Raw genomic sequence first — 22438 nt, 5'->3', positions numbered from 1 at the left:
TAAAAAAACAAGAGTACCTCTCAGCCTGGAATGGTGGCAAACCCCCACAACCTGCCCATCAGCAGCAAGCTCAGGAGGGTAAGAAACACACAGGAGATGCTTACCCTCCTTTACAGGCACCTGTGCCAACAGACTCTGCATTTCTGCTCTCTGGGTACATTTGAAATACTGCCTGTGAAACTAAGCGCCACCAGAGGGAAAAGCATCAGGAAAATTTCTTAAAATACAACTTTTAACAACAGAAAGCCATTTGGAACAAAGACCTATTTTTGTAGTTATCACTACTGTTACACTGTCATTCCCTCTGTAATCTACCACGGTACTTACCAACCAGCCAAGCCTCCAAAACAAGAATTGCTCTGGTTGAAAGCAGTGCTTCATCCTTCTCTCCTTGAGTGTCCCACATGCTGCACTGCCATTTTCAAACACACACAACAAAAAAGCCAAACCAAACAAAAAAAAACAAAAACAAAAAAGACAGTCACAGGAAAAAAAAACCTGACAGGGTCCTGGAAAAGGGCACCAAGATAGGACTATGCCTAAAAGAGGCTCTGCAGTCTCTCCAGGTGAGCCCCTTCCAGCCAGATAGCTTGCCCCACTGCTCAGAGCACACATCCCCTGCAGAGCAGCTCTGGCCATTTACCAGGTCTCCCATCACTTTCTTCTTCACACAGTTAACTTCATCTATGAACACGATGCTTAACTCTTTTGTTGGTACATCCTAGTCTTTTCTCCAGACTAAATAAAACGCAGTTCTTTCAGCCTCTCCTCACATGCCATGTTTTCTACATTTCTGATCCTTCCAGTCGCTGCTCTCCACCATCCTTTGAAAGGCTGGCACACAAAACCACTAGGTGATGCCCAAATCTGGGTTAAGTCTTCCAACTGAACCCTTCTCCACAGGAAAAATACTCTTACCTTATTACAGAAAAACCTTCTTTACTGTCATGTGAGTCACAGATAATAACATGCACAAACTCCATTTGCTTTTGCAATAGCACAGAGCTGCGCCTCAGCCCCATCCAACCCCTCCTCCTAGACTCCTCCTCCTATCTGTCAAGATAACTAGAAGTTCAAAACATCTTCTCAAACAGACACACAGCTCCACCCAGTTTCATCCAGGTATTTCAGGACCAGAGTCCTCATTCCTTCACCCACATCATTAACGGCAAATATTAATTAATACTGGACCTAGGAGAGACCACTTAAATCCCACCAAATTCACTTGTCTTGTTTGAAACTAATTAGTAACTCCTCTCTTTTTTCTAATGTGAGCATTTCACCTGATTCACATTTCCTCTAATACATATTTCGTTCGCTTGCTCCTGATAACATGCGCAATCTGATAACTTTATCATCTACTGTGCAATTCCCACCTAACAAATGACTTTCAAGACCGAATTAGAAAGCTGGTCTTGTGACGCTTCACATCTCCTTCACAATAAATAATCCCACAGATATAACAACTCCTTTTGTGGGAAAGGTATTAGCAAATCATTTTATTATTTCCAATTTGTTACAGACTGTTTCAGATATCCAACACATGTAGCCAGCTCCCTGTGGGCTGCCAGTAACATTACACAGACCTCTTAACAAAAGGCAGATCAAGATTTTAATAATACCAGGACAGCATAGGAAATAAAGCCAGTAATTTTCAAGATTATAAATAAATTATAGTATGAAGCAGAAACATAGCGGTACTCTTCCCCTAACAGTTATAGAAAAATCGTAGTAAGAACAAGTATCAAAATACCAAAACAGTAACCATAGTATTTAACTGAAGAGATACTTCCAGGCAATACTTATCCTACAGGGACTTGACACAGAAAAGAAGAAGTCACAAAGCTTTAAGAAAAGTCTTTGAAAATCTGTACTAAGTATTCATAACAGGGTTGGATTTTTGCTTGCAATAAACTGTGATCTGATGCTTCTTCATGAGCTTCTGACAGTGCTAACTACAAAGAGTATTCAGCAGCTTCTCAATTTTTACCTCATTTCCACACTGGCTTGGCCAAAGAAGTAATTCAGTAGAAATTCACAATCTCATTGTAAAAATCTAAAGATAGTTCATCTCACCTTATGGTAGGTCAGAGACGTGGAAACTATCTAGGAAAGCCTGCAACTCTCTAGCACCTTCACTTCCTTCCACAATCACAAAAATATTTCATTACACCTTTACACAGCGACAAGCTTACCCTTAATAATAAATAACCAGTGACTTAGTAATTCCCAGCAACCAATTAAAATTTGCTGGGAAAACCATTTCCCAGAGCGGCTTACCCCATTTTCAGACAAACAATAGAGCAGGATGTCTAGAAGGATAGGTTTCATAAGGCGACTAACAAGTAACATCAAGCCCTTTTATGAAACGCTCTGAAGTCCTGGGCCCCGAGGCACTCAGATGGTGACCCAACGCAGCAGTTATTTAGCACGTGTGCAGCGCCAGCCATTCTGCAAACACTCAAAACTTCTTATTCGGTGCTTGAAATTACTTGTTACACAATATAATTAATATACACATTAAAAAAAAAAAAAACAAAACAAGCAAGCTGCAGGTCGGCGTCTGAAACAACTGCCCTTACAGGGAAAAGCTACTGAGACTGACCTACACACAGGATTTAACTTAAATACTCAACCTAAGGCGCACACGAAGTTTTCTGTATTCTTCATATACCAGCACAAGTCTGTAAAAGATCAGATGTAATGGGATAAATTCAAGCAAAAAAAAAAAGTTTAGGCTTAGCATTAAGGAAACATCCTGACAGTCAGAACTGCTGGTCCATGTCCCCAGGGGAAGGATCGGAGGCTGCAGCACTTAACGTTTAAACAAAGACTGGACAAGAGTCCTGGTAGTTGCGCTGCCAAGATGACATGCTCCAGCTCAGCAGTTCTCAAACTGGCCTGAGGGCAGGGCAACAACAAATGGGACCCAAGTATAAAGAGAAGGACTACACAAAGCAGTTTGGTCAGCCTGTCTGCACTGAGGACTGCACAAAGCCACACAGACACGTTGCTTTCGAACCACAAGTCCTGCGCATCAGCTACTCCACAGCACACGTGCGTATCACTACATGCTTTTCCCACCTTACCCCTCCTCCCTCCATCACAGAGATACATACTTTGCGTATACCAAGGGAGGCTACAGCATGCAGCTACATACAAGGACAGTTGTCGTACATCAGGACAAAATGTTATGGAGATGCATTACTTCAGCCTGGTGCTGAAGAGGATGCTCCTCAAGTATTCCCTGCGGCAGGTCGCATTGCAGCAGAAAGAGACCACAAGCGCATGTGGCAGGAGCCTGCAGTAGAAGAGCTAAACTGAGACAAAAGCATCAGATGCTTCTTGAATCAGGAGGGTGCTTCCTGAATCCACAAAACCTGGAATAGAGTACAAGCAGAAGTAACAAATGTGTTTTGGTGCTACCTACTACCAGGAGCTGGAGACTGTGAGTCACAGACCAGCACAAACAGGATATTTATGAGGAACTGGAGCCAAAAAAAAAGTAAATCCCGTTCTTGAGGAAGGGGAACACTACATGTCTTGCTGGTAGCCACAGCCACATGCTGGTCAGTCCGATTTTAAATGTCAACCCACCTCATTCGACTTGTACGCCCTGTCCTAAGCAGATGTACTTGTGTGAATTTCCTAAAGCCGAGCGATGGCAGTACTGTTTTATGTTATGTTCTTAAAGGAGGCTCAAGTGAATGTTTGAGAAGCAATAATCTAGATGACCTAGAAGCATCTTTTCCCACAGTTAATTTCCATTATTTTATGCAGCTATATTTGTGCACAGTTATGGATATCTTTAGTGGAGATCTTAAAATAAAAAATAAAGCAGTTCACCAAGTGTGAGAACTTCTAAAAGTATGGTAACAGACGTTATGTTTGACATGGCTGTGCCATCAGATTCTCATACACTCTGCAGCAAGTCCCATGACCCCATCACATAAGAGAGAGAGTCACAAATACCAAAAGCAGCATCACTGCTTCTTGCCAAATCCTTCACACACCGACAACATAGAGGATGATGAAGGGCCAGATTCAGACTTCAGACTGAAATAACAAACTGTGCCCTCAGGTTAGGTATCTGGCTCTGGAATAAGAAGAAAAAAAGCCCGTAAGGCTTTAACTCCCTGTGCAGCAAGTGAAAATGTCTTTGCAATGTGACTCAAAGAGCTCAGCGTGTTCAGGACAACCAGCTCACACACCAAAGAGGGAACAATGCCAGAAATCTCTCCTTACAGATTCAACTGCTGATTTGCAGCCCTGTAAACAGATACCTCCAGGAATCAGATCTACGCCTGGACCCTTCTTCCTCTCCTCACCTCACATGCACCCTTCAGGCATCCAGTTCAGCATCACATAAAACCTCAGCAGGTGCCACATTCTGTCCCTCATTCTGTACCTCACCTTCTCAGTGCTCCTCCCTGTCCACCGAGACTCAGCCCCAAATGCCTCCTCCCTCCCAACCCCAGCTACTGAACCCCAGCCCTTTTCCCTCAAGCCCTTTCGCTCGCAGGACACAAGCACCCGTGGCCACCCTGGCCACTCTGTTGGACAACCAGTCTGTGCAAGCTTTTCCTAATCTAGGTTGTGCCGCGTAGCTTCGATCGCTTCCTCATGGGACAGCCACCAATTGCTGGGAAGCGTCAGGAGGAGCTCGTGCCTCAAACCACCGCTGACTTTTACAAAGCAAACGAGCCTGCTGAGCCTCTGTTCCGATTGTGGTGAATACAAGCAGAAAAAAAAAATCACAACTGAATGACATCAGTTAATTTTAAAACAAGGTTAAGAATAATTTATGTCTGGATTACAGGAGCAAAGCTGTCTCACAGCTGGATGGCAGTAGCCAAGAAAAAAATCATGTTTCCTTTTCTGGATACATCAAGTGGTAGTGCACATCAATGTACAACACAGGTTCATACAAGGTACAGAACATGTGCTTTTGAATTTCTGCAACTGCTCTGGGTATGAGAAGTCTTAGTATTTAAAGTAATGTGGATACACTGAATACACACATTACCTTTTGTCTTATTTAACCCACAACAATTAAGTTTATGCCAAGAGAAAAGCACAGGAAAGTTGTCAGAATCTGACAGTTAGCAATTGCTGCATGTTATTTTTATAGTTACTCCACTGACTTACTCATCCTGAAGAAGAAGTAATTTAATATCTTAGATTCCTCAGTAAAAATATTCTTTCTCTTGGCCTTGAAGGCGGTCTCAGTGGTCACAGAAAAACATAGTCTGTTGAACACCTCACCTTGTATCAAAATGTTTAGTCAGTATTTAAATGAATGGTAGTCAGTTGCCAGGGAAAAAAAACAAGAGCAAGAGAAAAGTAACAGAGTGTTACCTTCACTTTCTCACCACAGTGATTTACAGTACTTTTGACATCCTTCATCAAACTCAGGATACTATTACTGAGATTTCATAAGGAAAGGCCTTCTGTTCTTGCTCAGACATCTGATCATCACACCAGCACTCAAACCATCATCTCCCCCTGCAAGGAAACCCCATAAATAAATAAAGCACCCAAGCTTCGAAGTTAGATTGCAAAACAAAAGGCCTGGAGCACAATCAAATGACAATTAATGAAGCAGCAGATATAAAAACACAGTAAACGAGACTTCATCAACTTCATCCTTTGTGGCTGCAAATTCCATAGCAGCAACCAAAAATGAATTCTTCCTTGAAGATTATCTCAAATGGCTGGAAAAGGGTTGTTTGTGGGGTTTTTTGTTGTTGTTGTTTTTTGGTTTTTTTGGTTGGTTGGTTTGGGTTTTTTTTTTGTTATTGTTGTTTTGGTTTACCATTATGAAAGAGAAACCTGTGTCTACTAACTAATCCTTTTCCAAAGCCATTCCCACTCCGTCAGACAAAACACATGATAAGCTCCAAGAAACAAGCAGGGAAATTTTGGCCTCAGTGGAGTCAATAGGAATTAAAGTAAGTGTGAAAATGAGGCCAGAAAGCAGCAAGGCATTTATCTGGTGAATTTGTGAGCAGAACTCTGACATAAATGAGTTTATTTCTTCTCAAAAGTTCCCGATGCAGATATGTTGGGCAAGTAGGGGGGTGGCAAGATGAACTTGTAATGCAAGGGAACTATTCCTTCAAAGCACCCACTGCCAGAGGAGCTTACTGTCAAAAGGAAAAATGTGACCTTTAATAAAATTGTCTATAAATATACAGACCTTTATGATTTCTTGTGTTTATTGAAGTAAGACTTCTCCTATATATAGCTGTCACCTTTAAGGAGGCAAAGCTTTTGACATTGTTTAGCAAGGGGTTAAACTAGAGAGTACAGGGACTACAGCTCACATGGTATGGGTGAGCATCCACCAGTTCTGAAGAGGACAGCAGGTTATTCTGCCCTTTGAGACACACTGGTATTTCTGCACTTTAGGCACACAAATGGCACCAAGGTCCCCTATGCTACAACTGCCAAACCCCATCAATGACTCAAAGGGAAAGAAAAAAAAAAAAGATAACTGGCTTTTAATAGGTTTGCTCCCTGAGAGTTTGACATCACTTCTGCTTACCTGAAGCACAAAAACTTCCATAATCCCGTCAGTCCTTGGAAGCCCAATAGAGAAAGTAAACACAGGAGCTGAGCTGCTTCTCCGTGGAGAATCAACATCACACAGTTACAACTCTCAGTTCTGCCTGACTAAAATTCTACCAGCCTGTAAGAAACCAGCAACAGGCAGAGGTGCTACAGAGTATCCCAATGTGGCACTAAAACCTCTAAAAGATGGATCTAAAGATGCTTTAGTCTGGTAGGGAAGCAAAGCAGGCTCAACTTCCATAAACCTTGTGCAAGGGCTGACAGAAATGCCATTTCCCCTCAAGTAAACGTATATGACCAGTCTGCTCCAGTGCTCTGTCACCCTCACTGAGAAGAAGTTTCTTCTCAAATTTAAGTGGAACCTCCTGTGTTCCAGTCTGAACCCATTACCCCTTGTCATACCATTGGTTGCCACCAAGAAGAGCCTGGCTCCATTCTCGTGACACTCACCCTTTATATATTTGTAAATATTAATAAGGTCACCCCTGAGTCTAAGAAGAGGGAAAAAAAGTCTAAGAAGAGGGGAAAAAACCAAAAACACCCAACATTCTGAGCAAAAAAAATTATTCTAGGGTAGAAAACTGTAAGAAAGAGATTTGAGAACAAGAGCAACCTGGTTAGTTTTAAGTGTTTTGAAAGGTACTCCACTAAACCAACGTTTTGCCACTGTAAACAGCAAGTTTGCTTTTGAAACACACTTATTATCTGTATGAAACACACATCAGCAATTGTATTTGCTTTAAGTGACACACACAGACTCAACTTGCTTAACCAAGCACAACTTACATATGTATAGGCATAAGAGCACAGAAGTTTGCATTAAAAACACAAGTAAAATACACATCACACCCATATAAGCATTCACTGAAGAAAAAGTATCATGAATGTTTTATTTTTCTATAAATATTTAACAATACAACTTGATTTTTCAGTGCATGATGCTTTTATATATATATATCCATATGTAAACCCACACAAATGTACTAGCCACAAAAAACTCAACACCTCACATGAAAACAAATGTACTAGTCACAAAAAACCAACACCTCACGTAAAAACACTGATGAGGGAAAAAGCCCTTTTCTATCATAACTAGGTAATCTACGCAAATCTTATTAAAAAAAAAAAAATCTCCAAAGCTGTGCCAAAATGTTTTCAGGCCAACTGCAAATAATTTGCAAGTCCATACTGTCTGGAGTTTGGTAGACAAATTCAATTCGACCTAGCTGATTTATAAGGTCCCAGGGAGACTGTGAGACAGTCACTAGAAATGTCATTTTCTCCCATAACAAGGAAAAAGTTGGGAAGTCAAGGCAAAAAGAAGCGGGGACGGCCAATGCAAGACTGCAAAGGCATCAAAGATACGGCTGGGAGAGATAACTAGGAACTATAAATCATATTGAAGTCGTTGTGTGTAGTTGACGCTTTTTTATTTTCTGTTTAAATTTACTTTAGACAGCTTTTCCAACTCTTAACCCATTCATGCCTCAAAAGTGGGCTATTTGAAACATGGAAGTCAAGCACGCAGAAAACAAATTTATTTCAGCAACCTTAGAATGAAATGGCGTCTGGAAAACCTATTAGACTTCCAGCAACCTAAATTCATGCATATCCCCACTTGCTGTTACATATAGAGGCTTCTGAAAATCTAGAACAAGTACAAAGAAGATGCCAAACACAGGATCTAAAACAGCATTTAAGCCAGATTAATCCACATAACGGGAGTCACGAGGCTCTGATACTGAGCTGATTGTCAGGAGTGCAAACATTCCAATAACTTATGTCCCACCTTCTGAAGTTTTATGACATTTATACAGGAAGGAAAATGAAACCACATCAGATCTAGCAAAGAACCATATATGCCCAGTTTTAAGCATCAAAAGACGGAATACACCAAGTACTGGTATATAAAGTAATTTTTAAGCTTCTCCTCCTTCATTGATCTCAGGCCAGAGCTTTTATATTTGACAACAGTTGTTCCACAGTTATTCCACAATGGTATAGGCACATAGATCTGAATAAAGCAAGTCAGATCTCCATCAAAATCACAGAAGTGTAGATGAATGTAACCTGCTAGTCACTGGCAAAAATCTCATTCAGTTGTCACTGTGAGTAAACTCTAAGTGTGCTAGCAGTATTAAAAAAAAAAAGGCATTTCGATCAAAAAAAGTCATGCTTACCACCTGCTTCAACGCACTTAAACACCTGAAAAATGCCAGAATAAAGAAAATCTTTAAAAAATTTCAGAAAATATCTCTGGGAAACTATACGATGAGATCCTAAAAAAAGAAGAAAACCTCCACACCTAAACTGATGGATACCAGTTGCAAAGAGCATATGAAACTATCTTGCATTATTTTCATTTATATAAAAAATGTGGAATTGTTTAATCACATCAGTTTTTTAACTTTTTTTTTTTCCCCCCCCAAAAAAAGTTAAGAAGCACTAACCAAAGAAAGCACGGAAAATTAGTTTCTGTAATGTGGACAATATATTTTGCAAAAATTACTTCCATAGAAGGATCAATACCATTAAATGCAAGTTAATATTACTTCCTATGTACACCAATAGCTATTACAATATTGTTGCTCATGAACAAGTACCTTGTATTAAGATCAACCTTTAAGGTCCTCCCTCACTCTTAGCACATTCTGTTGCAGAGCTGCAAGTCCAAATTTGTCAGGCAAAATGCTTCACTTACTCCTTAAGATTGCTCATTTCATGCTACGCTGGAAACGATTATGTTGTTAATGTAAGGAAGACTGCAACTTCATTATCAGGTTTAAGTAGCTGCCTTTCAGTTGCTTAAATGACAGTCAATTTGATTTTTGTGAAGGAACACAACTGCTCTCAAATTAGGCTGAAGTCAAGGAGTTGCTGGAACTCCATCAAACAAGGTTAAGTCAATCAAAGCACAGCAATGCCGACGGCAGGTAACCTTTCCCTGGTCAGACAGGCCGTCAGGGGTCTGCATTATTGAAAACAAACACAGAAAACTATTTTCTGTGCCTGAAATGAGCACTCCCTCTCCTTCCTATCAAACAATGCTTAACAAGGTTTACTTTGCACTGCCAAGTAATCACCTGTTATCACTATTTCAGTCAGTTACCTGCTGGGAAAAGAGCCTATTTGTGTGAAAGCAGGAAAAGGAGCTTGTTCTTTTTTCTTACTCCTCTTCCCTTTCAAGAACTAATACGAGTGAGAGAGGTATTACTCCTAACTCACCTTCTGCTGAGGCTCCTCCTCACCAGGTAATTGCTGAACCTACGATTTTCTTGTGCGTCTCTGTACCTCACTCACATGCTGTGTATTTTACCTTCACGAGGATTTTTGGGTTTGCTTGGGTGCTTTGTTTCATTTGTTTGGTTTTTTGTTTATGTGTTTTGTGTGTGTGTGTGTTCGTTTTGTTTCTGGTGGGTTTTTTGTTGGGATTTTTTTTTGGTTGGATGTTTTTTTTTTCTTTTCATTAAAGCAAAAACCTGAGCAGAACATGGCACTATTTCAAACAATGAGTCCTCTACGGCCACTTTGATATCAAAAGCCTGCAAATCAACATTGGAAGAATATTAAAGAAATACAACCACTTAAAAGCAGAACAATGAAGAGAATTAAAAACCTCAAGTAATCCCACTCGGGACATTTTTTTCCTCCCTTGTCAGGATACACATTTCTCCTACACATTTGTATCCAGCAGTTCAAGATGTAATACCTTCTATGCGGCAGAACAAAGAAAATACCGTAATTTTATTCTGCTATACTTGATACACAGGGAGCATTTTAATATTTGTGCATGAAAAATAATAATTTTCTCAGTATCTTCATGCTCTTTAAAGCAAGCGATATTTAAAAATTGTCTGGTTTGTTAAACCAATATTCACATTTTTGAATTGGTACGAATGAAAGCTCAGAGTTATGATTCTCAAGTGCTCATGAACACGCATGTCACCGTATCAACCCAGCAGTGTACCGACCTAACCACCAAACTGCATCTATCCAAGACGCAAAATATATTCGGCAAAAGGTTTTGGTCTCACATCTGTAGCAGATACATCACTGGGAGGATCCCAGGATCTACTCGCCCACGGTGCAGCGCTAACCCTGGGAAGGTGCTGGACTTGCTGAGCGTGAAACCACTAGCGCAAGCATGGAACTGCTCTCCAGGGCACAAGCAAGAGCCTGAGCCTTCCACCAGAAAAGGGCTCCTGCACAGTCAGGAGCTTTTAGCAGATGTGACAGACCCTCAGAAAAAGAAATCCAGCAAGATTTTTATTTTTTTGTACAGTGGAGAGGGAAAAAGAAAGGAAAGGAGAGGAAAAAAAAACGGCACTGGACAGTAGATTAGCCAAATAATACACAATTCCCTCAAGACTGTCCAGCAAGCATTATTCATTTTAGCAACCGGTCAGGCATGTGTATAAACCTGTTTTTTAACATCTCCCTACAGCTCTAATTAAAACACAAGGAGGCATTAACGACACGATATGCTATGTTCAGCATTCAATTCAATAAGCAAGAAACACAGCTCTGTAATCTAATGCTGCAACAGGTGTACTTTAAAGAACGAAAGCACTCCAAAGTTTTCAAAGTTTAACAAGCTAAGGCAAGCATCTCAGTTATAACAAATAGCATCAGCAGTCATGAGCTTATCCTCCCACCTTCTCCTGCTCCTCTGAACTTAACAGGTGCCAGCGGAGCCTCCGCAGCCGTGCTCGCAGCTCAGGGCCTCTTCCACTCCTTTAAACCCAAGTAAAGCTCGCGTTATAGCTCTACAAACACAAGAGCTTTCGTTAGGCCCAAGATCACACATCCCAATCTGCTCTAATCCCCAAATTCCCAGTCTCCTACATGCTGAAATAGTATCTTAAATGCAGGAATAGTTCAGATACCATCTAGAGAAGGGTGACTTGGAAGTAAATAAATATGAAAGAGCGAACAGCCCAGGGAAGCAGGGAGGTGGTTGGTAATTACACAGACGTGGAAAGGCAGAGCCGGCAATGGGTCTGACGTCTCTCCACAGAAGTCAACGCCCGGGCTGTCACATTAGTTATACTTTTAAAACTTCTTTGCCAGATACCATCCTATAGCTGAACTATCAATAAACCCAGCATCTATAAACATGCTTTTTAGGGGTTGTGAACACCAGAAATACAGTTGTAGCTACAAGATAGTATGAAGAAAAGTGATTTTAAGGTGACAGTGTAACTGATCATTTAACGTGGATAAATATGAATCACCTCTCCCACTCTCCTTATTTTAAATAGCAGCATTAAGTTAAAATCAGCTGTGTACTAAAAAGCAAAATTTCATACAGTTATCTCACTTCTCAGAGATGCCATCTAGCCCTACAGATCTCAAGCATCTCCTACTCCCACCTGACCCAGCCTACATGAGCACAAAATCTGCCAGGGCCCTGACATAACATTTTATACACCAGCTTTTCAAGATGCAAATAGCATCTGTTGGCTTCCATTACATAAATATCCCTGATAAGAACTATTATTAACTTGTTAGTTTCCATTTTAAGTAAAGTATGTCAAAATTGCATTTACGTCTCCAATTACACGAAGTCTCAAGTGTTATAAGCACTTCAAATCTTCAGAAAAGAGAAATACCACATGATTTCAGAGGAAGGGTTCCCCCTCACAAAATCTGAAAGCCCCTGAGTTTCCTTAGCTGTAGGTCCTGGAAAAAAAATATTAGGAAGTGGGAAGTGACTAAGTTGGTACCATCAAATGACAAGTTTTGGCGAAGTCCATTTCTGTCTATAATGCAGGAAATCACCAACGAAAAAGCAACACCATCACTGATCCAGTGAGTTTTTGGTTAAAATATGCATTGAGAGAAGGATACCTATGCTTAAAAAAATAGTAACTTTTAAATTCTAGTTGAATACAACATTCTTTGTCGTTAAAGTGCTTAGTGTTTTCTGAAGAGTGGGCACTACCAAAACTATTTAGGAAAGAACCCCCAAAACCACACACCAGCTTCTAAAGGAGACTTCTAGGGACTGAAGCAGAAACACACACCACAGAAACAGACCTTTTATGTAACATTTTCATCCATGGATCAGAGAAGACGTGCTACAAAAATGGGTACACGTTCGTACTCCAGATACAGCCCAGGTCTCGCCAAGCTAACCAAAAATGTACAGACACCATGCCATGCTCCTCACCCTCTGGAGCGTGACAGTCAGAAATTAATTTCAAAGACTGAACGAAGCTACCTAAACAGACCACGGGGAACACCGCAAGGGTACCAATTTTGAGCTCCAGCTCAAGGCAGCTTGTACAGCGTTTAACTTCACTTCTCACCAGCAGGTCTTACAAATCCAGCCGTTTCCACTACTGCCGTGGACACCTGTCGTCACGCCAGCCAAGAGTTCAGGTCACCAGTCAAGACATGCCAGGGGCCGGCCGCAGCAAGCTTTTGGGATAAACACCCTGCAGCACTCCACACGTGGCAGCTACTTCAGCAACCATACGCTTCCTACGTGTACGTATACAAAGCTGTACAGACAAAAGTTAATAATACTCAATAGTAGCCAAGCAGCTTTTGTAAATTCTCCCTCCATAAGTGAACCACTCAGCTCTACGAAAATTACATTTATTAAAAAAAAAAAAAAAAAAGCACATAACAATCTCAGGTATCGCAATAAATCCCAGATGCAAACTTCCTGATTTTCTGCCACGCAGAGGAAGTCCACAGAACCACAGAGAAGGAAAAAAGCTGGGTTTATTTATTCTAACGCTACTCTGAGATCCTCTAGCCTCAGACTTTTACGTTCACGGCGGATTTTCAGGATTTTAACGAGATCCCAAGTGAACATGCATCCGTGCCAATAAATGCCACCGCGTATGTTCCTGCATCAGCTCTCTAGCAAATCTTTGCAGATACCCGCTACACGTACATAACATAGTTAGAACAAACAAACAAAAACCCCACAGTTCCACTGAGTGACCCAGCCCGGGGGAATTTTTGCTGCTGGGGGAGGGAGGGAGGCCTGTTCTGTAAAAGGAACCTAGAAAGAGGAAACATCAAATGAAAGACAGGTAATAGAAACAGCTCTCATTATTTTGATTACTTTTACTGCATTCAAAGCCGCACTTTTGCAGAAGAAAACTTTCTTCTGCTCCTCTTCAGCATTAAAAACCGGGCATGTCAAGTCTAGCCTGGCAAGAGGTCAGAAGTTCAGTTAAAAAAAAAAACACACCAAACTTTGGATCCTAAAAGCGCTAACTTGTTTTTAATTTGAAAAGGCACTTTCTTAACTCAAGCAACTTTAAATTGCATTTTCTCCCCTCAGCAAGTGCAAGCGAAGGCTTTTCTGACATCCTGCTAAGGAACTCCGTGCTGGGCTTGATAGCTAGACTAACTTAATCCAGGTCACCCTTTCCCCTCTAAACCCATCAGGCTCTCGCATTTTCAGGTTAGGTCTAACCATCTGTAAGATATGGTCTCGCTTTGTAGAGATTAGCAGGTGGTGTGCTCGAGATGCTCTACAGAACAGCCCACAACAAGCACCAACATGACGTAAAAAGTTGGCTGCAGATAAAACATTCTGCATGCACCAAGACAAAATACGATTCTCTTTATCTTTCAGTTTTACTGCAAAGGCTCTTTTACGTTAACAGAGACACAATAGCTTTCGAGTTTCTAGTGTATTTTAATCATGCGATTTCTAATCACAACTGGATTCCGTCTCCAGCATCCCCTTCTCCTGAACACGAAAAAAAAAAATACGGCTTTAAAGTACAGCACTAATTTAGTGATATTTTAATTACATAGCCACTCATTAAAACAATTTGTGAACAATAGCTATAGTCTTCAAATAACTATAAATGCTCTTCATAAAAGAACTGCAGTTAAGAAGCAGAAAAAAGCAGTATTGATTCTTCCCATTAAGACGTATTTTAAGACACTCCGATCCCAATTCTCCCATTAATCATCACAGAATTATTTGCAAGCGCTACTTTTGCTCCATGCCCAGGCGCTAACCCTCCCTACCGGTCGCTGCCGGTCCGTAGCACGAAGCCATCCATGCCTTTGCGGGAAGATGAGCAACACCAGAGCCATCGCCGTGCGAGGGAGGCAGGTCTGATGTGGAGAAGCGGAGCCGGGACCTCCCGGTCGCCATCCCCACAAGCCCCGGGGGGCTCCGGGGCACAACCCGCGCCCGCTGCCCAGGACCAAACTTACCTCGGCGGTGCGGCGGGCGGGCTGGGGAGGCGGGAGGTTCTGCGCTAGCGCTTCATTGTCAAACTCAGTTCTAGCAAGTTCCTCCACATGCCGGCGGAGCGGTGCTCGGCAGCGGACGAGCGCCGGGCTGCCTGTCTGTGCGTCTGTCTGCCCGGCTGTCTGTCAGCCCGGCCGCCCCGTCGCCACGCCCAGCCGCGCTCCGCAGGGCCCCGCCGGCTCGGGCACCGGCGGGTCGCCGCCTCTCCGGGCTGCGGCGAACAAAAGGGCGCTTCGCCGGGGGCCGCCACCGCCGCCCCCCGCGGGCACGGCCCGGCGAGCGCGGGGGCGGAGCGGCGGCGCGACTCCGGCGGGGCGGGGGAACCGCCGCAACTTTTCCCTCCGGACGCGGACGCGGCCGGGGCCGCGCTGCCCACGCCGGGCGGGCGGCCCGCCTCAGCGCCCGAGGACGCTGCTCGCACGGCACGGCCGCCCGCCCGGTCCCGGCGCCCCACGTACCCGCAGCACCCGCCGCCTCCCCCTGCTCGCCGCCGCTTCCTCCTCCTTCTCCTCTTGCCCGGCCTTGGCGCCAAACGCCGCCACCGCCTCCCGCAGGCCCGGCGCCTCCCCCGTGCACAGGCCCGGCGCGGCGGCCCCGGCGGCCCGGCGCCCGCCCCCCGCCCCGCCTCCATGCGGGCAGCCCGGGCCACGCTCACCTCCCGCCGCCGGCGCGGCGCGGCACGGCCCGGCGCGCCACCGCCTCCTCCCCTGCTCGCCGGGGTGGGCGGCCGCGGCCGTCAGGGCTGGCGCTGCTGCTCCCGCCGCGGCGGCGGCTGCTCCTCCTGCTGCGGCTGCTGGTGCCGTCCCGCGCCGGCGCGCATCGCCTCCGCCCGCCCGCCCGGGCCCGTGGCCGCCGGCGGCTCCCGCCCTGCGTGCCGGCTGCTCGGCGCGCCCGCAGCCAGGCCCCAGCCCGCCCGCCCCGCTCCTCCTCCGGCAGCGGCCGCACAAGAACCCTATTGTATTATTGACACTGCTGGGCTCCAGGCCCCGCCTCTTCCCCTTCCCTCGCCGCGCCGGCCGGGGCCTTCCTGCCAGCTGCGCCGGCACCGCCGGCCCGCCCCGGGCAGCGGGCGGGAAGAGCCTGCCGGGGAAGGGGCCCGAGGGGGCGGGGGACGGCGGCCCTGGGCGCTCAGGCGGGCGGCAGCGCTGAGGGGCGCGCACCGCGCCCGGCCCCGGGTGAGAGGCAGGAGGGCGCTGCTGCCTCCGAGGCGCCCCGAGCGGATGCAAAGCAAGTGCACGAAGCCACCGGCTGCCGCGACCCAACGTGGGGCTGGGCGGCCGGGGCAGGGGCGGCCAGGTGCCTCACCGCATCCCACCTGCCTTCCCGCAGCTGCTGAGGACGCCGGGTGCCCATCCCTGCCTCGTCTAGTGCTAAATTGAGGACATTTTATGCAAGGCACCCCTTGTAAAATGATGCGCGTAAAGCTTACCTTAGGGCAGCTTTTCGCCAGCTACTGTTGTTAATCGGCCCATGACGGAGTTCCCCGGCAGAACAACATTTGATAGAAAGCACAGCAGGCAGCATCAGTTAGAATAAAGGAAGCGATGGCAAAAATTTGGCAAACCGTCTTTGTTACTAGGCCCCACGCCCACACACATTTCTCGTACTGCGATGACCAACTATCACTTGCATCAAATGCACTGCAAACCCCTTTTGCCTTCTGTACCAGAGGGAGTGCTGCAGAGACTGATCTGGAGAACACCCTGTGGCTGCTGCAACCCCCTTTCCCAAGCACACAGTAACTCAGGCATGGAAAGGCTACAGAACCTCAGGAGAGAAGGAAATCGAACCTGTGGTCTCAAATCTTGGATATAGCCCATCACTCTAGGCCAGGCACAGAGAAGAAACAGCAAGAATAACGAGGAGTTCAAAGGAAAAGGAATGAAGACACAAGCAGCAAGCATGGCAGGGATAGTTTGGCATGCCTGAGCTGCCCTTCTGCAGTGTTTCCAGACAGCAGCCAAAAGATGAGGTGAAACAACACGTAAGAAAGGCACTCTTTCAAGCCAAGTGTCCCATCTAGCTCAACAACTTCCCACAGAATCACAGAATGTCAGGGATGGGAAGGGACCTCGAAAGATCGTCTAGTCCAATCCCCGCTCTGGAGCAGGAACACCTAGATGAGGTTACACAGGAATCTTCCCACCTGCTCTTCCAAGTCACTGTCCCCCTGCATTGACTTCCTTCTGGCCCAGGTGGAATCTGCAGTCAGATACTTCCCCTAAATACTCTGCAAGGCTCTGACTACAATACTACAATACTTCTTACTCAGATTTCCTAAGCAGGATGTGGCACATCTGTTCAGTAACTGAATAGATCACCAAGAACTTGCCCAAGTCAGCTTTCACTGAATCCATGTAGGCTTCTGACTTACAGTAAACCACTGCTGGCAAGGGCTTCCATGGATCTACTATGCGCTGCAAAAAAAAATATAACTTTTCTTTTAATAGCTGATTAATATTCGTGTGTGTGATATGAAGTGTAGCTTTCTAAAAATGCAGCTAAACCACAACCAAACAGTGATGCTGACATTTACAACTTTCTGCATGCACCAGCAATCACCTCATTTGCATTCCGTTCATTAATATATACTTGCCAGGAAAACCACAACATCAAGTAAAATACCAAGAATGCTTCCCCCTCAACATCATGACTTGTGGAATCCTCTATATCAAACCAGGTGGTCCAGGAAGCAGGGCAAGCAATACTGATTTTTAGACTAGAGAGTTGAAGTCCAAAATGAAGATTATTCAGAGGGATAAAATCAAGTCTATGCACTATAGAAAAAGACAAGTTTTCTAGTCATAAAAGGAATTTAAAGTCTGATTGAGTTATACTAAACAGAAACCACTTTCAAGTAGCAGTATCTTCATTTGGATTTTAAAACAATTTATATTTTTTGTGTGCTCAGGAAAACTTGGTAGAATGTGTATATATATATATATATATATACATATAGATAATGTTTAAAGTATCCCTTATTCAGAAGTACAACAAAGAACATATATTCCCATCAGTGAAGGAAACATTCCTATGAGAAGTTTCCTGCCAGATTACTTCATATATGAATGACTTCATCAGGAGCAGATGCAGCCCAACCCAGGAGAGGTGTTGCACAGCTATCTTCATTTCCCATACCTGGGATCACACCCCCCCCTTGAATTGGGTATCACGTGTCAGAAGATGACATCCAAACCCTAGTTCTACAGAAAATCCACAGCTGTACGTGATGGGCTTGGGGCCAACAGATATGTGACACGGGAAAACCCATGGCAGACAGTCCATGGGGCTACTCATTTCAACAAATGCTTTTACATGCAAATACATTTTTATTATCTCATCCTGTGTAACTTCTAGCAGACTATTTACCCTTTGATAAAAATTCACACAGAATCGCATTTACATTTGCTATGCATTTCTATAGGAACACCAAGCAACATGAATATATAGGAAGCAGATTGTATACTGTTGTTCTTTTTAAAGGCATATACAACAGCTTCCACATTTTCTCGAGAAAGGATGAACTACAGATGCTCTTATGCACCTAGAGAATATGAGGAATTTACAGAGCCAGATGTTAACGTGTTAATAAAATATAACACAAACATGAAGTCCTCTCAAGGGAGGAATGCTCTGGAAATTAGAAGTGTATGGTCAGGATGACCATGTGCACCATACACAGGTTGGACTGAGTCATTATTCAGCTGTACAAAGGCTGCCCATAGTATATTAGGGTATTAAGGAAGTTACGCTGAAATAATGTTTAACATCTGAGAAGCAGGGTCACTCAGAGTTTAACATGGACTGGAGCCACAAAAGAAACATCTTTAATTGAAATACCGAGACATATTTCAGTGAATTTCAACAGAAACTTATTTTTTCTACAAAATCAGCTATCTCTGATCAGATGCCAGCGAAGAAGAAGACAACAAACATGCCATAGGATAATGGAGGAGTAGTGGATGGAAATAGGAAGTGGAAAGGTCTGGGAGGTTATTTCATACCCCTTACCTCCAAGTCTTTGCAGCATTCCCAGCTTGCACATAGAAGCCTCCATAGGCAGCAATTCCAGTTGCCTCTGATAAGAAATACACAGATACCAAAGCCTGGTATACCACCTTTCTTTGAAACCCGTAGATGCTGCATAAAACTTGCTTCATTGGTAGATCAGATACCATTGATGAAACAACATCCTGGAAAGCAGAGCAAGCACTGGCAGCTACTGGAGAGAGACAGAAAAGCTTAATTCCCTTATTTTCTTTTCACAATGAGAAAAATTATTAAGTGTTACCATAAAGCTCAAACACCCACCTGCAAACGAGTGAGCTAATTATTGCTGGGGAGTAACTTTCATTCTTCTGCAGAAAAAAAATGCAAAGCAGAATCTCATCTAAGGATGGCTAGCTGTCTTTAAACCCTCTCGTGACTAAAAATGTTTCAGACACTCGCTATTAGAAATAGAAGCAAAAAGCACTCAGAGCTTCAAAATATTGTCTTTACTTCTAGCACTGAATCCAATCTTTTAGCACCTGTTGGGACAGCTATCAAAAGATGCCCTCGGGTTATAGCACAGCCTTTCCATTTAATCTCCAGAACTTAAAAAACCAAACAAATAAAAAAAAACCCCACCACCCTGAAGTGGATTTTATGGAGGGACTTCAGAAATGGAGGGAAGGTCTCCCCTCATAAAAAGATCAGCACATTCAGACCAAAAAAAAAAAAATACTTCCACAATCATGAAGCATTTACTCACTTTAGAGCAAAATGGGCCAGCTTCACTTCCCAGGCTCCAGAAAGTTCAAAGTTTTGTGCTTAGGGATGTCTTCGATTTATCTCTCTCCTTCTAAGACAGTAACACAGAATGAAGAGGACTGCCAGCAGCTTTCAAAACCTATTGCTATTATGGCTCTGTACCTTAAATGCATGCAAGTAAGTATCTAATGAAAAAGAAAAAAAAAATCAAATAATGCATCTTATGCTTGTATTAGTGAGGCAACAAATGGTGTATTGCACCTAAGTGAACTGGAAAGTTAGCTGGCCATACATGCATTTTGGGGGAGTCCTCCCTACAGCACTCAGCATCCCTGGCAGTAGAGGGAAGTCAGGCTGCTAGTCCCTTCAGCACTCAGAAATCACAAGTCAACAGTCACTCCACCCTTCCCCACCCCCTGCAAAGTTTGATTCCATTTTTTTATTTTTGAGACACACAAGTTTAAATGGCTCAAACAGCAAAAAAAAGAAAAAATTCCAAGTTTTCTTCACTGTGATAAGGATAAAAGTACCTAAAAATGAAAGTAGAGATTCTCACATGACTCTCTGTACTGGGACTTCACCTACTTGTGATAAAATGAAGTTGGGCAGGCAGAGAGATATTAATACATACCACTGTCATCCAAGCACCAAGTCCTTTGAGCTCCTAGTACTGCAGAGGTGCCTAGCCTTAAATTTAGCCTTGTCATTTGGGTGGAATTTGTAATACCACATTGCTTTTAGCCTTTTCAGTTTGGGAATGTCAAACACTCATTTAAACACTTTGCAAGAGCTCTTCACCTCACCATAATTTCCTATCTATCAACTTTACCTGATGCTTTAAAGGACAGACTTTCTATAGCAGGGAACGTCCTCAGATACTCTAGCCATGAAACTGTACATAGCTGGGGATTATCACTAGATGCATTAAAAAAAAAAAAAAGGAATGAGCAGTTGCACATTTTACTGTATGTAGTCAGAAAACTTCAGACCTTTTTTAAAAGTTTCTCTCACTTCCCCCTCTTTTTCTTCTCTCTTACTCAGCACCAGTGATGACTACATATGAATCAGGAAGATTGCATGACCACAAACATTACCAGCAACAGACTTACGGCAACCAGGCATTCTGAAGAGATGATAGCAGTAAAAAGCATTCTTCTATCAAACTGGACACCAAGATATTAATGTCTAGCCCACTAACACACTGTGACTCCCAACCATCCAGTGAAGCCTCCTGTATATCCTGTTTTTACCAGGTTTGATGCTTGTAAAGTTTTCCCATATATAGATGGTTGAGAGACAGAGCTGAGATTAGACAGCCTAAAGAAAAACTTCCAGGCTGATAATATAGCAAGTTATTATTTTTCAGACATTTTTATCCTCAGCAAATTGTTATAGCTCATATTGCAAGCTCTGCAATGCCCAGGGAATGGGGTGGACCACCACAGAGCTGCTTTCCAACATACGCTGCAGCAAGAATGCAGAACTACAGCACACAGCTTAATGAAGTGCTACAGCCCGCTTGCACCATCCCACCCAAATCCATGCCTGTTAGAGACAATGCTCACAATCTGCACTTATTCATAGCTTTTAATACTGTTGGACCAGAATTTAGATGGTTTAGATCAGGTTTAAACATGCCTTGGATGAGCTGTTCCTGCAGACCTCCAATGACCTGTGCCACCCTTGTGGCTTCAGAAGGCTTACTCATTAATTCAAAATAAAAGAAATGGCACAAAGGTACAAAGGAGTGAACAAGGAACTTGACAGTAGTTCCTAAACTCTAGGATTTTTGCTAAGGCAAGCAGCTGGGCTGCTATTAGGTCTTAAAAGATTAATTTCACAGCAGCTTTTGTTAAATCTTTAGAAAAAAAGCCTGGGGAACCAACACCTTGTAGAAGATATTATCAGCAACACTAATGTAAATACACACAGAAAGGTGAATGCTGTATGAATAAAGCCTAAACACATAAAACTCAGCATTTAAGAGAAGAAGATTTTCAGCTGTGGAGTATTTGCTCATGCTTAAGTCAGTAAAACTCATTTTTGCCCCTATTAGTCAGAATGACTGAAGTACATATTTTGTAATAAGGAGTTTGGTGCTGCTTTTTGGAACTGAAAAAAAAAAAAAAAAATCTGTTCCAGTTATGTAGGTGCAGCCTGGTATGTGGATTACCTTTAAATCCATGCATTTTATGCATGACTATTAGGTACAACAAAAGAAAGTGAGTGTCTTCCTAGCAATTGCGGCACAGATACAAAGCTTCCACATGTTAGTATCTGAGGTTGTGACTGGAAAAATATTGTGAAAATACTTAAGGACAGCTTTGCTATGACTTAGATACTACGTAAAAAAGATTACTAGGTAACTCAGGTCCCATTGGGGTACAAGAGAGGTTTTTTTTTTAAACTGTAAAATTGTGCAATAATAGCTAAGTGTAAACCAAAAGCTTTGATTCTTTAAAGCTTCACAATTTAACTCAATATATAAAAAAAATATTGATACACTACTTCCTGTTCTTAGCAAACGTTTACACTTCATGAAAGTTACCTTAGACCAAAGTTACCCTAGACCATCTTAGTTGGAAGATTCTCATTTCTGACCAGTTTAAAGCTGATTTTGGAAATTTATTAAATGTTTACCTCTTTTCAGGAGGTTTTACCCCATTTTCAGATGTTAAATGGAATATTCAAAGGAAGTGCTTTCTGAATGAACAATTCAACTAGTATAATCACCACAATGTTTTTGCTGTGAGTATATCGCTAGCATGCACCTAGTACCCAAAGAGGTAAGCACAGTTAAAAACCACAAAACTTTTACAAGTTAAAAACAATAAGCAGTAACCACATGCACACACAGATAAGGGAGAAGTTCTTTAACAG

General features: G+C 43.3%; 1 protein-coding gene across 1 annotated transcript in view; it reads right to left on the bottom strand.

Annotated features, from left to right (window-relative positions):
- JADE3 (jade family PHD finger 3) overlaps window positions 1–15528 on the bottom strand; it is a 66698-nt gene extending 51170 nt beyond the window's left edge. Inside the window, exon 1 of the mRNA XM_080360681.1 lies at window positions 15462–15528. The gene's annotated coding sequence lies outside the window, so the exon portion shown is untranslated. The remainder of the gene's footprint in view (window positions 1–15461) is intronic.
- Between the last annotated feature and the right edge of the window lie 6910 nt (window positions 15529–22438).

Source organism: Nesoenas mayeri (assembly GCF_963082525.1).
Source record: "Nesoenas mayeri genome assembly, chromosome: 1".
In the NCBI taxonomy this organism is placed as follows: Eukaryota; Metazoa; Chordata; class Aves; order Columbiformes; family Columbidae; genus Nesoenas; species Nesoenas mayeri.
Note: the sequence above shows the minus strand (reverse complement) of the source record. Positions and strands in the feature narration are given on the sequence as shown.